Here is a 14,721-nt window from a genome sequence, read left to right as displayed (position 1 = left end):
AGCCAGGAATTCCCAATTCCCAATATCCCACCCATCCCTGCCCTCTGGCACTGGGAGCCATTCCCTGGCTCCTGTCCCTCCATCCCTTGTCCCCAGTCCCTCTCCAGCTCTCCTGGAGCCCCTTCAGGCCCTGCAAGGGGCTCTGAGCTCTCCCTGGATCCTTCCCTTCTCCAGGAGAACATTCCCAGCTCTCTCTGGATCCTTCCCTTCTCCAGGGGAACATTCCCAGCTCACCCTGGATCCTTCCCTTCTCCAGGGGAACATTCCCAGCTCTCCCTGGATCCTTCCCTTCTCCAGGGGAACATTCCCAGCTCTCCCTGGATCCTTCCCTTCTCCAGGCACCATCCACAATTCCATGCACTGCTCTGGTCCAGCATCAGGATTTGGGAGACCGCAAGGGAAGAAGGCAGGGAGGGGTAAGAAAACGAGATCTTTGGAACAATTCTTTCACTGCACTGATTTTTCAGCACTTTGGGGATCCATCCCTTCAGCTAATGCTGTGTGAGCAGCAGAATTAAGCAACAGACCACTGAGAAGCCCAAATTAACAATATCATTGAAATAAATGGGCACAAAAGGCTTCTTTTAGGGATCAAAACCTCTGCTGAGTGACCAGATGAGATGTTTTGTTTTGATTGGTGATGTTCCTCCAAGCTTCAGCAGCTGCTTCACGGCCTGATTTGAGCCTGGATCCCAGCAGAAGCCAAAGCCAGCCGCCAGCCTCCTCACACCCCTGTAAGTGAAGGAACAGCCACTCCTGTGGGAATATCCTGGCCATATCCTGCAATATCCCAGCTCAATCCAGCTAATAATAACTGGCCTTGCTTCCCCTCCAGCAAGAGTGGCTGGAAGGAGGAACCTCTCCAAGCTTTAAATAACCTCCTGGATTCCCCCCTCCGGACCTGTGCTCCAGCTGGGAGCAGCTTTCCTGTTTGTTTGTTTGTTCCTTTTTCCTTGCCATGATTGCAGAGAGGAAGGAATCTGGTTCCTACCTCCCTGAACACCTCGGGCTTGGAGAGCAATTACTCAGCACTGCAGGCTCTGGTGGAGAATTAAAGGTCAGGGCACTTTTACTGGGGCTTTTTTATTCTGGGCTTGCACGAGGTCACAGCTGATGATAAGCACATGTTCAATTCCACGTTTCCAAAGCTGTTCACAGTCCTGAAAGTGGCTGTGAAAATCCAAGGAGAGCATTTTTAACCCTCTCTTTTCTCCTGCTTTTAGAGAGGAAGAAGCCTTTGGAACCAAATTCCAGTGAGGCAGAGGGAGGGTGCTGGTGGGACCTCTTCATCAGGGGCTGTGCTTTTGGGTTTTTAGCAAACCCTCCCCCAAGCTGCCTCTCTCCTGGAGGTGTTGGTTCCTTTGGGCTCTGGGGGATTTAATGTGCTCCAAAACTGTTTCTGAAAAGCAGCTCTGACCTTGGCTTGGTACAGGCTGGAATTGCAGACACTGGAGCCTCCAGCTGGAAGGATGGTTTGGAGGAAAACTCCAGGCACCGATTATCCCTGGGACATTCCCATCCTGAGCATCCTGGGGCATTCCCTGCCTGGAGCAGGATCCCACCTGTCCTTATCCCACCATGCCCAAGGTCAGACAAGGTTTTTCAATCCACCACACACCAGGATCTTCCTGGAGGTGGAATTCCTGGCTCCATGGAGCTGGAAATGAGCTGCTGGAGGAGAGCTGGCAGGGGGCTGGGGCAGCTCCTGCCTCTCCTGACCCTGGAATGCTGCACTTCCAGTGCTGATGGATGACCCAGCCTGGTGGAACCCCAGCCTGAGCTCAGCCAGATGTGGGATTAATTTATTGCACCTGTCCAAACAGAAAATATTCCTGTTTTTGTGGGTTCCAGCTTGATGGAGAGTGCCACGCTCAGGTGACTTTGGCCCAGCCTGGTGGGTCTGTCCCTCCTGGGGGTGAGGGGACACCAAGCATCACTTGGTTTCATCCAAAGATGAAACAAGGCAGAAAATCCAGCTCCTTGGAGCAGGAGGCTGAGCTGGGATGTGCAGGGGGGAAAAAAAAAATCCAAGCTCTGCTTCAGCTGCACGAGGAGGAGCAGCAGAACAGTTTGTGTTTTAATTAATAAGGCAATAATTTGGCGTGGAGCATCGTAATGCGGCTGATTCCACACTGCAGCATCGCATCCTGCGGCGGGGGAGCAGCAGGGAAAGCTTCCAGCAGCACAGCCCAGGGCAGGAGGGATCTGCAGCCACCAGCAAGAGCTGGGCCAAAGCTGAGACTTCAAATTCCCAGCGAGTTCAGTGGGATTTTTGCCTGATTAAAGCTTGAGCTGCAGTCCAGGAATTTCTGTCTCTGCCGCAATCCAGCCAGGCTTTGCGCAGGGGCTTGGGAGCAATCTGTTCCCCTTGATGGAGGCTTTTCTTGGAGAGAATTCAAGTTTATTCCATTAGAAAGGGGTTTAGTCTTCCCTTTTTATGGTGGTGGGAAAGAAAAACCACTGGGTAGTCCCTGAGCTGGGACAGCTCAGATTTCCCTTGGTTTTAACCTCCTCTCTCTCCTGAAGGGAAAACTTGCTGAAGGGCTTTAGACTTGAGAGACGACTTTAGACTTGAGAAAGGACTTTAGACTTGAGAAAAGAACCAGAAATTGTTGTTCCTAATAATGAGGGCCAAAGGATCTTGGGGAAGTGAAATAGGATCATAATTAGGTGGGCACCTTCCTTTTGCCGGGTCAAGAAATTGGATAATTCAACTGGAATTACAAAGGGAAGAGCAATTGGAGGAAGATGAACTTCTGACCTTGTAATTACAAATCAGAGCTTGGCAGAAGGTGGGTGGCATCCTGCCCAAAATGACACGACAAAATTAAGAATTAGAAGGGCTAAAAGCCACTGAATGTGGTCTGAAATAGCTCAGTTTAGAGGAATTACAAAAAAAAAACAAAACAAGGAAGAATTTCACTTGGGGAGATAGGGAGAATCATAAGGAAAAGTGAAAAAGGGAAACAAAATCTTGGTGATATCTGAGGGGATTTTGCCTGAAATGCTGCAGGCAGTGCCACATCCACACGTTTTTTGGGCACTTTCAGGGATGGAGACTCCCTGTGCCAAAACCCAGCCATCCTTTCAGCAGAGAAATTTTTCCTGACTTGGAAAAATGTGGGAATGAGAGAAAAATGACAACAGACACGATGTCCTAACATCATCTGTTTGCTGGTTTGGGTGCTCTGCTGGATGGCGGGGACAGGGCTGGTTCTTTTGGGTGGATTTTGGGGGTGCAGACACCTCCAAGCTCCCCTCATCGCTGGGGGCATCCCACCCTGTCCCACCAGCTGCTTTTCCAGCAGGAAAACCAAAAGCTGGAAGGAAAAAAACCATCTCAGCCCCCAGAGTGAAGGCCCTGCCTTTGTCACCAGCTCTCCTTGCACAAAGCTCACTTTATTTTCTCCTCAGCATTCAGGTCCCTGTCTAAAGAAAACACAGAAAACATTCAGAGACTTTTTTTATTTTTTTTTTTCCCTTCTGCTTTGTTTATCAGCAAGATTAAGATTCCTGGCTATGGAAGAAAGGAATATCTCCATTTATTTGTTTCGGGGCATGTGGAGCGCATTTGTTTCCTAGGATGCAAATTCATTGTTCCTGCTCTGAATGAAAGCCCCGGTGCCAAGAGCTGCCGTCGGATTGGGATCTCTTGGCATCACTTTTGCTGCAGCTCCATGCACAGAGCAGGGATTTGAGTCCTCTCAATATTCTGCCATTGGAAAAGCTTTCCCAGTTTAATTCTTAAACTTTCTTTTTGATTATTTCCCCTTTCCTAAAGTCCCCTAAAGGGTGGGATTTTGGAATGTGGGTCACACCACCAGCTGCCTCCACCACCAAAAAACTGTGCGTTCAGATACGATCGGCCGCACTTCCTAACTCCATCTTTTATTTATTTCTCTCCCTCAGGATTTTTTTATAAATGGGATTTACACACACACACACACACAGATCCCAAAGTGGCAGCTCCCAGCGCCACCAGGAAAAGCCGCAGTGTGAAATTCCATGGGATGAACCCCCCTGGGGCTCCCTGTTTGTCCCCAGCCTGGCTCAGGGGCTGCCACCTCCCATTATCTGCAGCAGGGGATGGCACGTTGTGACATGGCTGTGCCTGACATGCCATGTCACCTTGGCAGATAATGACTTGGAAATTTGTGCTAATAATTGTTTTGACTGTTCCCCTGCAATGAGTGGGTTTGGTTTGGTTGGGTTTTTTTTTTTTTTTTCTGTTGGTTTTTTGTTGTTTTTCTTTTTTCCCCCCTCAGCAGAATGTCTTGCACTTAAAGTGATTTTATTAGGGAATTGTTGTTTTTTTACACAGAAAATACAGTTGTGCCAGCTGGAGTTTGGGAGTTGGGATTGACATCCCTGCAGCCGCTTGGGATGGTTCTCCAGGGAAGATTCCACACAGATTCCAACTCCTTGTAACCAAATCCTGCTGCCCCAGACACCGTCACCTTCCTCAGGACCACAACTGATGCCTTCACCGCTGAGTAAAGTAATTTTATCATAAATATCCATGGGAGGATCCATGTCAGGAGAGGAACAACAGAGCTGGGAAAGGGGCTGGAGCCCCAGGAATAGGTGAGGGAGCTGGGAAGGGGGCTGGAGAGTTCCTGAGGGAATTCCTGAGGGAGCTGGGAAGGGGCTCAGCCTGGAGAAAAGGAGGATCCAGGAGGGCAAAGCTCTGCAGCAGAGCCCTCCCCAAACTCCCCTCACTTTTTTTTCCCCTCACGTTTTCTCCCAGTTTTTGATTTTTCCCTCACGGCAAAGGAGACCCTGAGGGGCTGGAGCGTGGCCAGGGAAGGGAACGGAGCTGGGAAGGGGCTGGAGAATTCCTGAGGGAGCTGGGAAGGGGCTGGAGAATTGCTGAGGGAGCTGGGAAGGGGCTGAGCCTGGAGCAAAGGAGGATCCCGAGGGATCTTTTCCCTCTCTGGAATTCCCTGGCAGGAGGGGACAGCCGGGGGGGTCGGGCTGTGCTGGCAGGGAACAGGGACAGGAGGAGAGGGAACGGCCTCAGGCTGGGCCAGGGCAGCTCAGGGGGGATTTTGGGACAATTCCCTCAGGAAAAGATTGTCCAACACTGGCACAGCAGCCCAGGTCAGGGGAGTCCCACATATATCAAGCAAGAAATGTCAGGTTTTGGTCAGAACATTTGGATGTGTTTTTTGCAGTGCCCTCGATCCGGGCTCAGAGTTTGGGCCTGAGAGCCCTCCCTGTCCTCCTGCAGTTCTGCTCCTGGGGGATTTAGGGGATTTTCCAGCCATCCAAAACACCTCATGTGGGCAATCCTCATCCTGAAAATCAGCAAGTCTGGGATTACCTCACGGTTTGGCCAAGTTTTCCCAGCAGGAAAAACAGGATCTTTCCCCAGGCCTACAAAAAGGCCCCTCCCTTACAGAATCATAGAATCCTTTAGGATGGAAAAGACCTTCAAGATTTGGGTTTGGGAAAAAACAGGAAAAAATTTGAATTACTTGGAAAAATTACAGCAAGACAAGCAAGGTAAATGGTTCGGTTTCCTCCCTAGGCAAAATCCAGCAGGAATTTCTGGCCACAGAAATATGCACAGCAGCACCTAAATATCTGGAGGTTCTCCTTCTCTGGAGAAAACACTCCAGAGAATCATGGTCATGTTTTCTGGAAAAATCTATCCTCTCCTCCCCCCAAAAACATAGTTTATAGTAAAGAAATAAATTAATTTAGCAGCATTAAAGCCCATTTCAATTTGACTTGTGAATTTAGTTCTGTGTAGACGTTTATATTATTAAATAGGGTGCAAAGCCTTAATTAAATAAACTGTAGCTCTTGCTGCAGGATTTTATCTGGGAAACCCAAACAATCCCTTCTGACATCATTTAACTTCTCCCTCTTTCTTTCCCTTTTCCTTGTCAAAATATTCATCCCAACTGGCATGTTCTCCCCAAGTATTTAGATTTTTGCAGACATTTTTACAACCTATTTGCATTTTTGTGGAAAAACTCTCCCATCTGTTTATTTCCCTCTTGCAACTGGCTGGGATGACTGGAATTGGAGAGATCAGGGAAGAGCCGGCCGTGCCGGGAAAGAGCCCAGAGTGGCTTTCCCTGGGCTCAGTCCTGGTGTTTTCCCCTCAGAGATATTTTTCTTATCTGCTTGGAGATCCTGCCCTTGAAAACAAATTATCCAAGACATCCCTATTCCAGCAGGTAAAATTTGGGAAATTCCTTGCAGAACTCCAAACAAAACCCTCGCTGACAAAGGCGCTGTCAGAATCTGAGCTGCAGATGCAGCCCGAGGTGAACAGTACATTTTGCAGAAATATCGTGAATATTTTCATATCATATGGGCTGCTCTGACAAGCAGAGAGACTGTTTTCCCTTTTAAATGAAATAATAAATAAAATAAGAAAAGCAGGGCTGCAGGAGGATGGGTTTAGGTGGGATATTGGGGAAGAATTCCTGGCTTGGAGGGTGAGGAGGCCCTGGCACAGGATTCCCAGAGAAGCTGTGGCTGCCCCTGGATCCCTGGAAATGTCCAAAGCCAGGTGGGAGCATCCTGGGATAGTGCAAGGTGTCCATGCCCATGGTTTGGTATGAACTGGATGAGCTTTAGGATCCCTTCCCACCCAAACCAGTTTGGGACTCTCTGGTCCAGCATCCCAGTCCCTGCCTGAGGCTGGTTCGGGCTCTGTGCCCATTGCTGGTTCCTTCAAGATAAATTCCATCAGGTTATTCCCACCTTTTTCTGTAATTTATTTGGTGGCAAGCAGGGGGAATTCAGCCCCTGGAAGTGCAGACGGTGTCACTTTTATGCATAAATTCCAGGCTGTTTAAAATCCATGTGGATGTGGCACTTGGGGATGCAAGCTTAGTGGTGGGGAGAAAGTTGGACTTGATAATCTTGGAGGTCTTTTCCAACCTAAACAATTCCCCAATTCTAAACTCCTTCTCTGGGCAGCTCCTGGCGAATGAAGCATTGCTGGAATTGCTGGGAGTGTTTCACAGCCAGCACTTGGAATGCGCTGTTGGAGGGCGGATCATGCTGAGAACAGGGAAATTCTACATTAATTAATGCAATAACATCAAAAATAAATAGTGTGAGGTTTGTACACACAGCAGATGCTGAAAGTGGGGTCCCTCCCAATCCTGATTTTTCCCAGCATCAGGTTCCAGTGGGATGGGCTGGGCTGGAGAAGCAGAGCCCCTGGGGAACCCAAACTTCCTCCTCCCTGCCCTGAGCCCTCAGGACAATTGTGAGTCAATAACCTTTTCCTGAAACCACTTTATACTCAACCTTTATTTTTTTCCTCTGGCATTGTTCCTTCTTTCCCAGGGGAAATGTCCAAGCCCTTATTGCTCCTCAGGAGGTCACTGGGAATGATGTTATCACTCCATGGGGTCCCAGCACTGGCTGCAGGTGAGCACAGCACATCTGGATCTGCATCCAGACCCCTCGTGGGGCAGAGAAAAAGAAAAGCACCAAAAAGCCACTTGCCAGAGCTAATCCAGGGGGGAAAAAATGTTAAAAGAAAGTTTTTACAAGGGCATGGAGTGGCAGGACAAGGGGAGTGGATTCACACTGGCAGGGCAGGGTTAGATTTGTGATTAGGAAGGAATTCCTGGCCGTGAGGGAAGGGAAGCCTTGGCACAGGGTGCCCAGAGAAGCTGTGGCTGTTCCTGGATCCCTGAAGTGTCCAAGGCCAGGTTGGAGCTACCTGGGATAGTAGAAGGTGTCCCTGCCCATTGCATGGAACGGAATGAGATGAGCTTTAGGGTCCATTCCAACCCAAACCAGTCTGGAATTCCATGATTTCTCTTCCCTGGGCTTTGCAGAGCTCCTTGGACAAACAGAATCACTGTGATGTGGTCCAGACCTGCTGCTGGCTGGGGAGAAGATTTTTCAGTCACAGAACATTAAAATCCTTTAGGTTGGAAGGGACCTTTAAGGTCATCATGTCCAGTTGCTCAGATGTTATTTACAAATCTGTTTTCTTCACCTCAGTTTCTCCAGTGCAAAGAAAAGCTGATGTTTATTCATTAAAACATTAAATAAATCCAGCAGTGCCACAGCATGTTCCCAGTTATCTTTTCACGAGGTTATTGCTATATCCATGGGTTCTCCCCTAGCATTCCAGACAGCAGCATCCACAGAATGGGAAGTGCTGTTGGCCCATCCCAAATTAATTATTTGGGAATTCACAGGGAACCACTGTTTCCCACCTCTGTCTCATGGAGAGCCTGGCTGAATTCCCCAGGAACATTTCAGCCCTCAGCAACTTGCACCCAGCCTGGGTTCCATCTTAAATACTGGAGATTTTGATTCTCCACGAGGTTTTGAGCACCCCCAGTCCAGGGGGTTGTGCTGGAAAAGGCACCTTACGGCTCAGGAGATTCCTGGGATCACTCTGGGAAGCGCCAGGCTCTGTCCTCAGTGCCACCCTGAGCTGTGCCACAGAGGGGGCAGCTCTGCAGCCTGTGCTCCCTCTCCATGTGATGTCCCATGCCCAGGAAGCTCCTGGGATCCGTGGGGAATGATCCAGCCCTCAGTGATGCTGTTTCCATAGATCCAGGCTTTGCTTGGAGCTGGACACAGGGATTTGGAGTTCCCCGCTGCCCACATCCCAAACCTGCTGGTTTGGATGGAGGCAGGAGCTCATCCCACATGGATGCAGAACATTCCCTGCTCTCATTCTGCTGCCACAGGTGATATTTGGTGGGGACATTTGAGCTTGGAAGCACAAGAGCTGTTGGAATTTCACCCTTTTTCATGGATAGAGCCGCACAGCTCTGACAGCCATATCCTGCTGCTCCCAGTTTGGCTCACAGATCTTCTCCTACGTGCTGGAACAACCTGCAAGAGGCTCAAACCCTCCTTCCCTTCCACTTGTGGCCACTGGCATGATGACAGCCAGCAGATAATAAAGAGCACAGCCCAAACCATTGCAAAAGGCAGCGCCGCTCCCGCTGGGAATCCTTCAATCCATGGGTTTGTCTCCAGGAGAGCCCGGAGGCCTGGGAGCTGTTTGGAGAAGAGAATCCAAAACTCGTCCTATCAAACCAAATTGGCAGGAAAGGATCCATTTTGGCTTATCCCTCATTTCACATGGATGTGGAGAAATCCACACACATCCCATTTACGGCTTCGAGGAAATTTCTCCTGGCCCAATCCGTGTGGGACATATGGAATCCATTTTCCCTCACACCTGGCCACATATATTTGTTATGAAAGGTTCATGACTCCACGGGCTGTGTGACCTATTCCCAGGGTGATTGGAGTGAAATGTGTTTCCTGCTCTCCCAAATTCCATATAAACCGAATAAACCAATCCATAGATCCCCAGAGTAATATCCTGAGCCTACAAACACACGCAGGCAATAAGTCAGGGAGGAGGGAAAAATCCTATTGCTGCTTCCCATTAGTGAGCAGCTGCCAGGGGAAGGGAAGGAGGGAAAGAAAAACCCTGGAAATTCAGGAAACAACAGGAACTTTGTCACACTCAAGCCCTAAAACCAGTTTCAAGCCCAGGTGGGGAAACTTCTGATCTCAGAGCTGATGGCTCCATGTGGAAAAGGTGATTTTGGAGCCTCAGGGAATGGGAATGATGCTGCATGCATTGGGGTGTTCAGGCATCATTTCAGTGCACTTGTAACAGATAAAGGAAACTTCTGAAAAATATGAAGAGGGAATTTTTCCTTGGGCAGGTGGGGACTGGACAAGGGGGAATAGTTTTAAACTGAATGAGAGGAGATTTTGATTAGAAATTGGGAATTAATTGTTCCCTGTGAGGCTGGGGAAACCCTGGCACAGGTTCCCAGGGAAGCTGTGGCTGCCTCATCTCTGGAAGAGTCCAAAGCCAGGCTGGACAAAACTGGGGTAATGGAAGGCCTTGAGGTGGAACCAGATGAGTTTTAAGGCCCCTTCCAACCCAAACCAATCTGGAATTCCACGATTCCATGATGCTCTGACCATCACAGCTCAGAGAGTTGGGAAGGGCTTTGGATAATTCCTCCCCCATCCTGCATCCTCCAGCAGGGCACAGCCACATGCTGCATCCCCATGGCCCTGACCTTTCCGGGGAAGCCAAGTCAGCTCCTCTTAGGATCAGCAGCTGGCATTTATCTCTACATCCCATAAATGCAGCACCCTGCTTTTCATCCCAACCCAGCACCCCACTCCCGCTCTGCTCGCCCCCATCACACCGGACAAAAATCCACCCCAATAACAACAGCAACCACAAAAAGTCACTTTAGGGAAGGAGGACGGAACAAGGATCAACCCCGCACTTCCCAACCCTCCCCTCCTTTTCCTGGAGAGAGTTTTCCCTCAAGGAACCGAAGCGAGAGCTTGTGCAATGACTCCGTGCTGATGCAGCAGCACGAAATACCAAGCGAATCCCTTCCAAAAGAGTCGGCTTGGATGTCATTATTTCCTGTTGGTAGACAGAAGGAGAGTGGGAAAAACTCCTGTTTTGGGAGCCAAGCGCTGCTGAGGAGAGCGATTAGCAGATGGCGTGGAAATTAGCTCATTATTATTAATTTGCCAGGCCTTTCCCAGTTCCTGAATTGCCCTTTGGAAGTCGCAAAGCAGCGTGTGCATATGGACAAAAGGAGGCTGCTTTTGGCAGAGCAGCTAATTAAGAGCTGTGCCACCCACTCCCTGAATGGGAACCCTTCCCACCTGCCCCATCCCGGATTTGGGATGAGCGGCGCCGGGATAATGCTCAATAGGGAACCCCCACGCCTGGTGCTTATTAATGTGCTGGTGTTTTGTGTGAAGGAGTTGATGCTGCAAAAGGCCTTTTTTTTTTCTGCTTCTAAGGGGTTTTTGTGGAGGTGGTTAAAGAGACTGTTTAACAGCACTGAATATATCTATTTATTGGGAAATTAATTTAGGGAAAAACATGCTTCAGCACACCAAAAACTCTCCTCCATCCTCTTTCAAACTGGATTTTTTGCCTGGATTGTTGCACGTCCTTTTATTTCTTTCCAGGGTGTCACTGCCCTGTGGAGCTGAGAGAAGAATTTGGGCTGGTAGCCCAAAATTAGCTCAAAAAGAAAGGAGCTCAGAGTCTGAATTTATAGTGACTACATGGCCTCGAGTGGAGCTGCAGTTTCTCCAAGCTCCTTTGTATAAAAGCTGCTGGTGCAAATAATAATAGTAGTAGTAATAATAATAATAATAATAATAATAACAATAATAATAATAATGATGATATGATGATGATGATGATGATTATGATAATAATAATAAAATATTAATAATCATGCAATGGTTTGGTTTGAAAGTACCTTAAAGATCACCCAGTTCAATCCCCTTGCCATGGGCAGGGAAGCCTTCCACTATCCCAGGTTGCTCCATGACCCATCATCATCATCATTATCATTTCCCACACCAATATCAAATATTATTGTCATAAACTATTCAGTATAAATTATAAATTTGTACACTTTAAAGGGACATCCAAAGGTTGGTTAGGGCCACGCAAAGCCATCCCTTTGGATGGTTTTTTCCATCCTCCCCAGGAGCTTTAATCACTGAGACAACTCCACTTGGAAATGAAGCCCCGCAGCCTCACTCAGGCAAATTAAATCCAGCACGGAGGAGATCCCACCCTCGGAGTCTTTCCAGGGCAGGAAAGTGGGAATTGTCATCCTCATCCAGAGTGGCAGCGCTGTGAGCCAGGGGAAGGCTGGAAGTGACACCGCCGCCGTGTCATCGTCGCGACAGCGCTAATTGCCCGTGTGGCACGGCTCCTAATTGATTTCCTCCTCATTAACGATGCTGCTGCGGGGCTTGATCCGGGGTGAAGCGCTGTGGATCTGGACTATGGGGAGATGGGTGAGGGAAAGCTGGGCATGGAAAGGCCGGGAAATGGGAGAGGGAAAGTTAATTAGGGGGCTCATGTTAATGTGGTGTCAGAACAGAACGTGTTGGGGTGAATCAGGGGATACCCCTTGAGTCACAGAAGGTTTGGGGTGGAAGGGACCTTAAAGCTCATCCCATTCCACCCCTGCCATGGACAGGGACACCTTCTGCTATCCCAGGTTGTTCCAGTCTGGCTTTGGACACTTCCAGGGATGGGGCAGCCACAGCTTCTCTGGGAAGTTCATTCCAGGGCCTCCCCACCGCCACAGCCAAGAATTCCTTCCCATTGTCAAATTGCAATCTCCTCTCAGTTTCAAACCATTCCCCTCTGTCCTGCCACCGTCTGCCTGTGAAAAAATTCCTTCTCCAGCTCCTCCTGCTGCAAAAACCTGGCAAGGAAATGTCAGGTAACCCAGGAATCCTGTGCCAGGGCTTCCCACACTCACAACCAGGAATTCCTTCCCAGTATCCCATCTAACCCTCCCCTCAGTGGGAAGCCATTCCCCCTCCCCCTGTCACTCCATCCCTTGTCCAAAATCCCTCTCCAGCTTTCAATATTCTCCCTATTTTCACTATTTTTCACTCTTTTCTATATTTATTTGGAATTTTGAGTGTGCACGGAATCCTTAGGAAAAGCCTCCATGACGTTTCCCTGGGTGTGAGGGGCTGAGCAGCTCCGTGTCATTCTCCAGACGGAAATCCTCGGAGCAGCTACAATGCGCTTTGTAATTAGAGTTAATTAACACTTCTGCAAATTGGTCTTTATTTAAGACCAGCTGCCGAGGAAAAAAAAAAAAAAAAAAAAAAAAAAAAAAGTCTATCAAGCCCATAAAATATTAATTAGCACAAGTGTCTCGTCTGCTACCACTGCGCTGTGTGAGGATGAGATTTGGGCAAAGGGAGCTTTGTTTCCTTGGATAAAGAGTTTGGGAGCAGGAATTTGAGATGGATAAATTCAGATTCCCTCCCCGAGCCCCCCACACGTGTCACAGGTACAGGGACAAAGTCTTGTCCCTTGAAACACAACCCAGCAGCCTGGAAATACGTTTGGAAGCGCAAGGGAGAGGATGTGGGGAGGAATAACAATCAAATTGAATTCACACATCAGTTGTGGGAGAGCCCAGTGGTTTAATCACGGAATCATGGAATGCTTTGGGATGGAAGGGACCCTAAAGATCAAAATTCCAACCCTGGCCTTGCCCCTATCCCAGGTTGCTCCAAACCCCATCCAAGCTGGCCTTGGACACTTCCAGGGATGCAAAGATGTGAAAAACTCTTCCAAATTTATCTCCCCTTTCCCTCCAGCACCTCCTTCCTCTGGGATTTTCCCGACTTCCTTCCCTTATTTTTTTCTGCTCAAATCCACCCGAGAACTTCATGACAAATACTCTTTAAAACAAAGATTTTTTTTTTCCCCCAAACTTTCCTGCTTGTGGGATTTTGTGCCGAGGCCACAGCGGGGCCGATTCCTCCTCTCTGACTGAATTAGGTCAGAGTCTTCTCCAGGCTATAACCATCTTCAAATTATGTGACAGAAACAAATAGGAAATATTTAAAGTTAAGGCTCTGCAAGTACTTTTATTCAACCTAAAGATGGGATCACTCGGAGTTTATATCTGCTTGCTAAAAATTCCTGTAAGGAGCTTGGTGAGGGATAAGAAAATTGGAAAAAATGCCTTTTTTCTCCCTTTCTGTGGAATCTGGATTGGTGCTCACGCTCAGCCTGGAGTTTGCAGGGGAAAAAAAAAACAACTCCAAAAACAAATAGCTGCAGGGAAGGCAAATTGAAATGTAAAAATATCCTGATTTCAATGGAATTTTTCAAACTGGCTTTGCAGTGAATTCACTTGAAAATGTGTCAAGTCTGCATGGAGGCCATTAACCATTCCTGGTGGATCCAGAGAAGAGTTCCAGCAAGGAAACCGTCTCTTTGCAAAAGGGAAAAAAATACTTAATTACAGTTTAAGGCCTGGATGTTGCTTGTGTTGTATTTTTATTTTGTTTTCCAGCATAAACTCAGGAAAGGTTTTAGGGGATTAAAACTGAGCTAAGCTGAAACAGATTCCACACCAACACCAAGGTGGGGGTTTTGTTTTGGGGTTTTTTTTTATCTTTCCTGATCATTTAACAAAGAATGAGCCATTTTCTTTAATTTTGCCCTCAATAAATTACTATGAAATATTAAATTATTAGGAAATTAATAGGAAATAAATAGGAAATCTTAAAGATTCTCCTAAAGAGAGGAGAAGTTGTTTGCAGTGGTGTCACCCCATGGGTCAGCCCGTGCTGGGCTCTGTTTTCCACCATGAGATGCTCACCCTTGACCTTTGTGTCCCCTGCTCCCAATTTTCCATCCTGTTGCAAACCCATTTTCCATGGAATATTTGCTGTCAGCAGCTCACAGTGGTTCTCAGTGGAAGATGGGACTGGAGACACCTCCAGGCAGGCCCCTGAGGGATGTTGGATGCACCCATGGCCAATCCAGAATGTTGGAAACACCCGCCCTGAGGGTGATCCTTCATCAGCTGGAGGGAGGAAATGAAGCACAAGGAGTTTGGGGTGTGTGCTGATACATTCCTGCTAAAATGCTGGGGATTTCAGGAAAAGGGTTCAGGAAAAGCACGGAATTCCCTCAGGGAATGGTCACATTCCCAAGGCTGCCAGAGCTCCAGGAGAGCTGGGACAACACAACAACACTTCCAGGGAAGCACAGGGTGGGGTTTTTGGGTTTCTCCTGGGCTGGGCCAGGAGCTGTATCCATGATCCTCGTGTTCCCTTCCTTTGGGAATGTTTGTGGAAGTGCTCAGTGGGAAAACGTGGTGTCTCCTGGACTGGGAAACCTCCTGTGACGTGCATGGAGAACTTCCAGGAGCC

General features: G+C 48.3%; 1 long non-coding RNA gene across 4 annotated transcripts; it reads left to right on the top strand.

Moving 5' to 3' along the window:
- The first annotated feature begins 922 nt into the window (after positions 1-922).
- On the top strand, positions 923-13,784 carry LOC131579774 (uncharacterized). 4 transcript variants are annotated; one of them, XR_009277769.1, is made up of 4 exons: positions 923-1,057; positions 4,322-4,498; positions 7,315-7,398; positions 13,686-13,784. It is a non-coding gene; the product is annotated as an uncharacterized LOC131579774 (long non-coding RNA). The 4 variants fall into 4 exon arrangements; XR_009277771.1 differs by having other exon boundaries at positions 4,322-4,584; XR_009277768.1 differs by lacking the exon at positions 13,686-13,784 and adding an exon at positions 8,685-8,912.
- The last annotated feature ends 937 nt before the right edge of the window (positions 13,785-14,721 follow it).

Source organism: Poecile atricapillus, chromosome 5 (assembly GCF_030490865.1).
Source record: "Poecile atricapillus isolate bPoeAtr1 chromosome 5, bPoeAtr1.hap1, whole genome shotgun sequence".
Taxonomy (NCBI): domain Eukaryota; kingdom Metazoa; phylum Chordata; class Aves; order Passeriformes; family Paridae; genus Poecile; species Poecile atricapillus.
The sequence above is the reverse complement of the archived record's forward strand: the minus strand, read 5'-3'. Positions and strand labels throughout refer to the sequence as shown.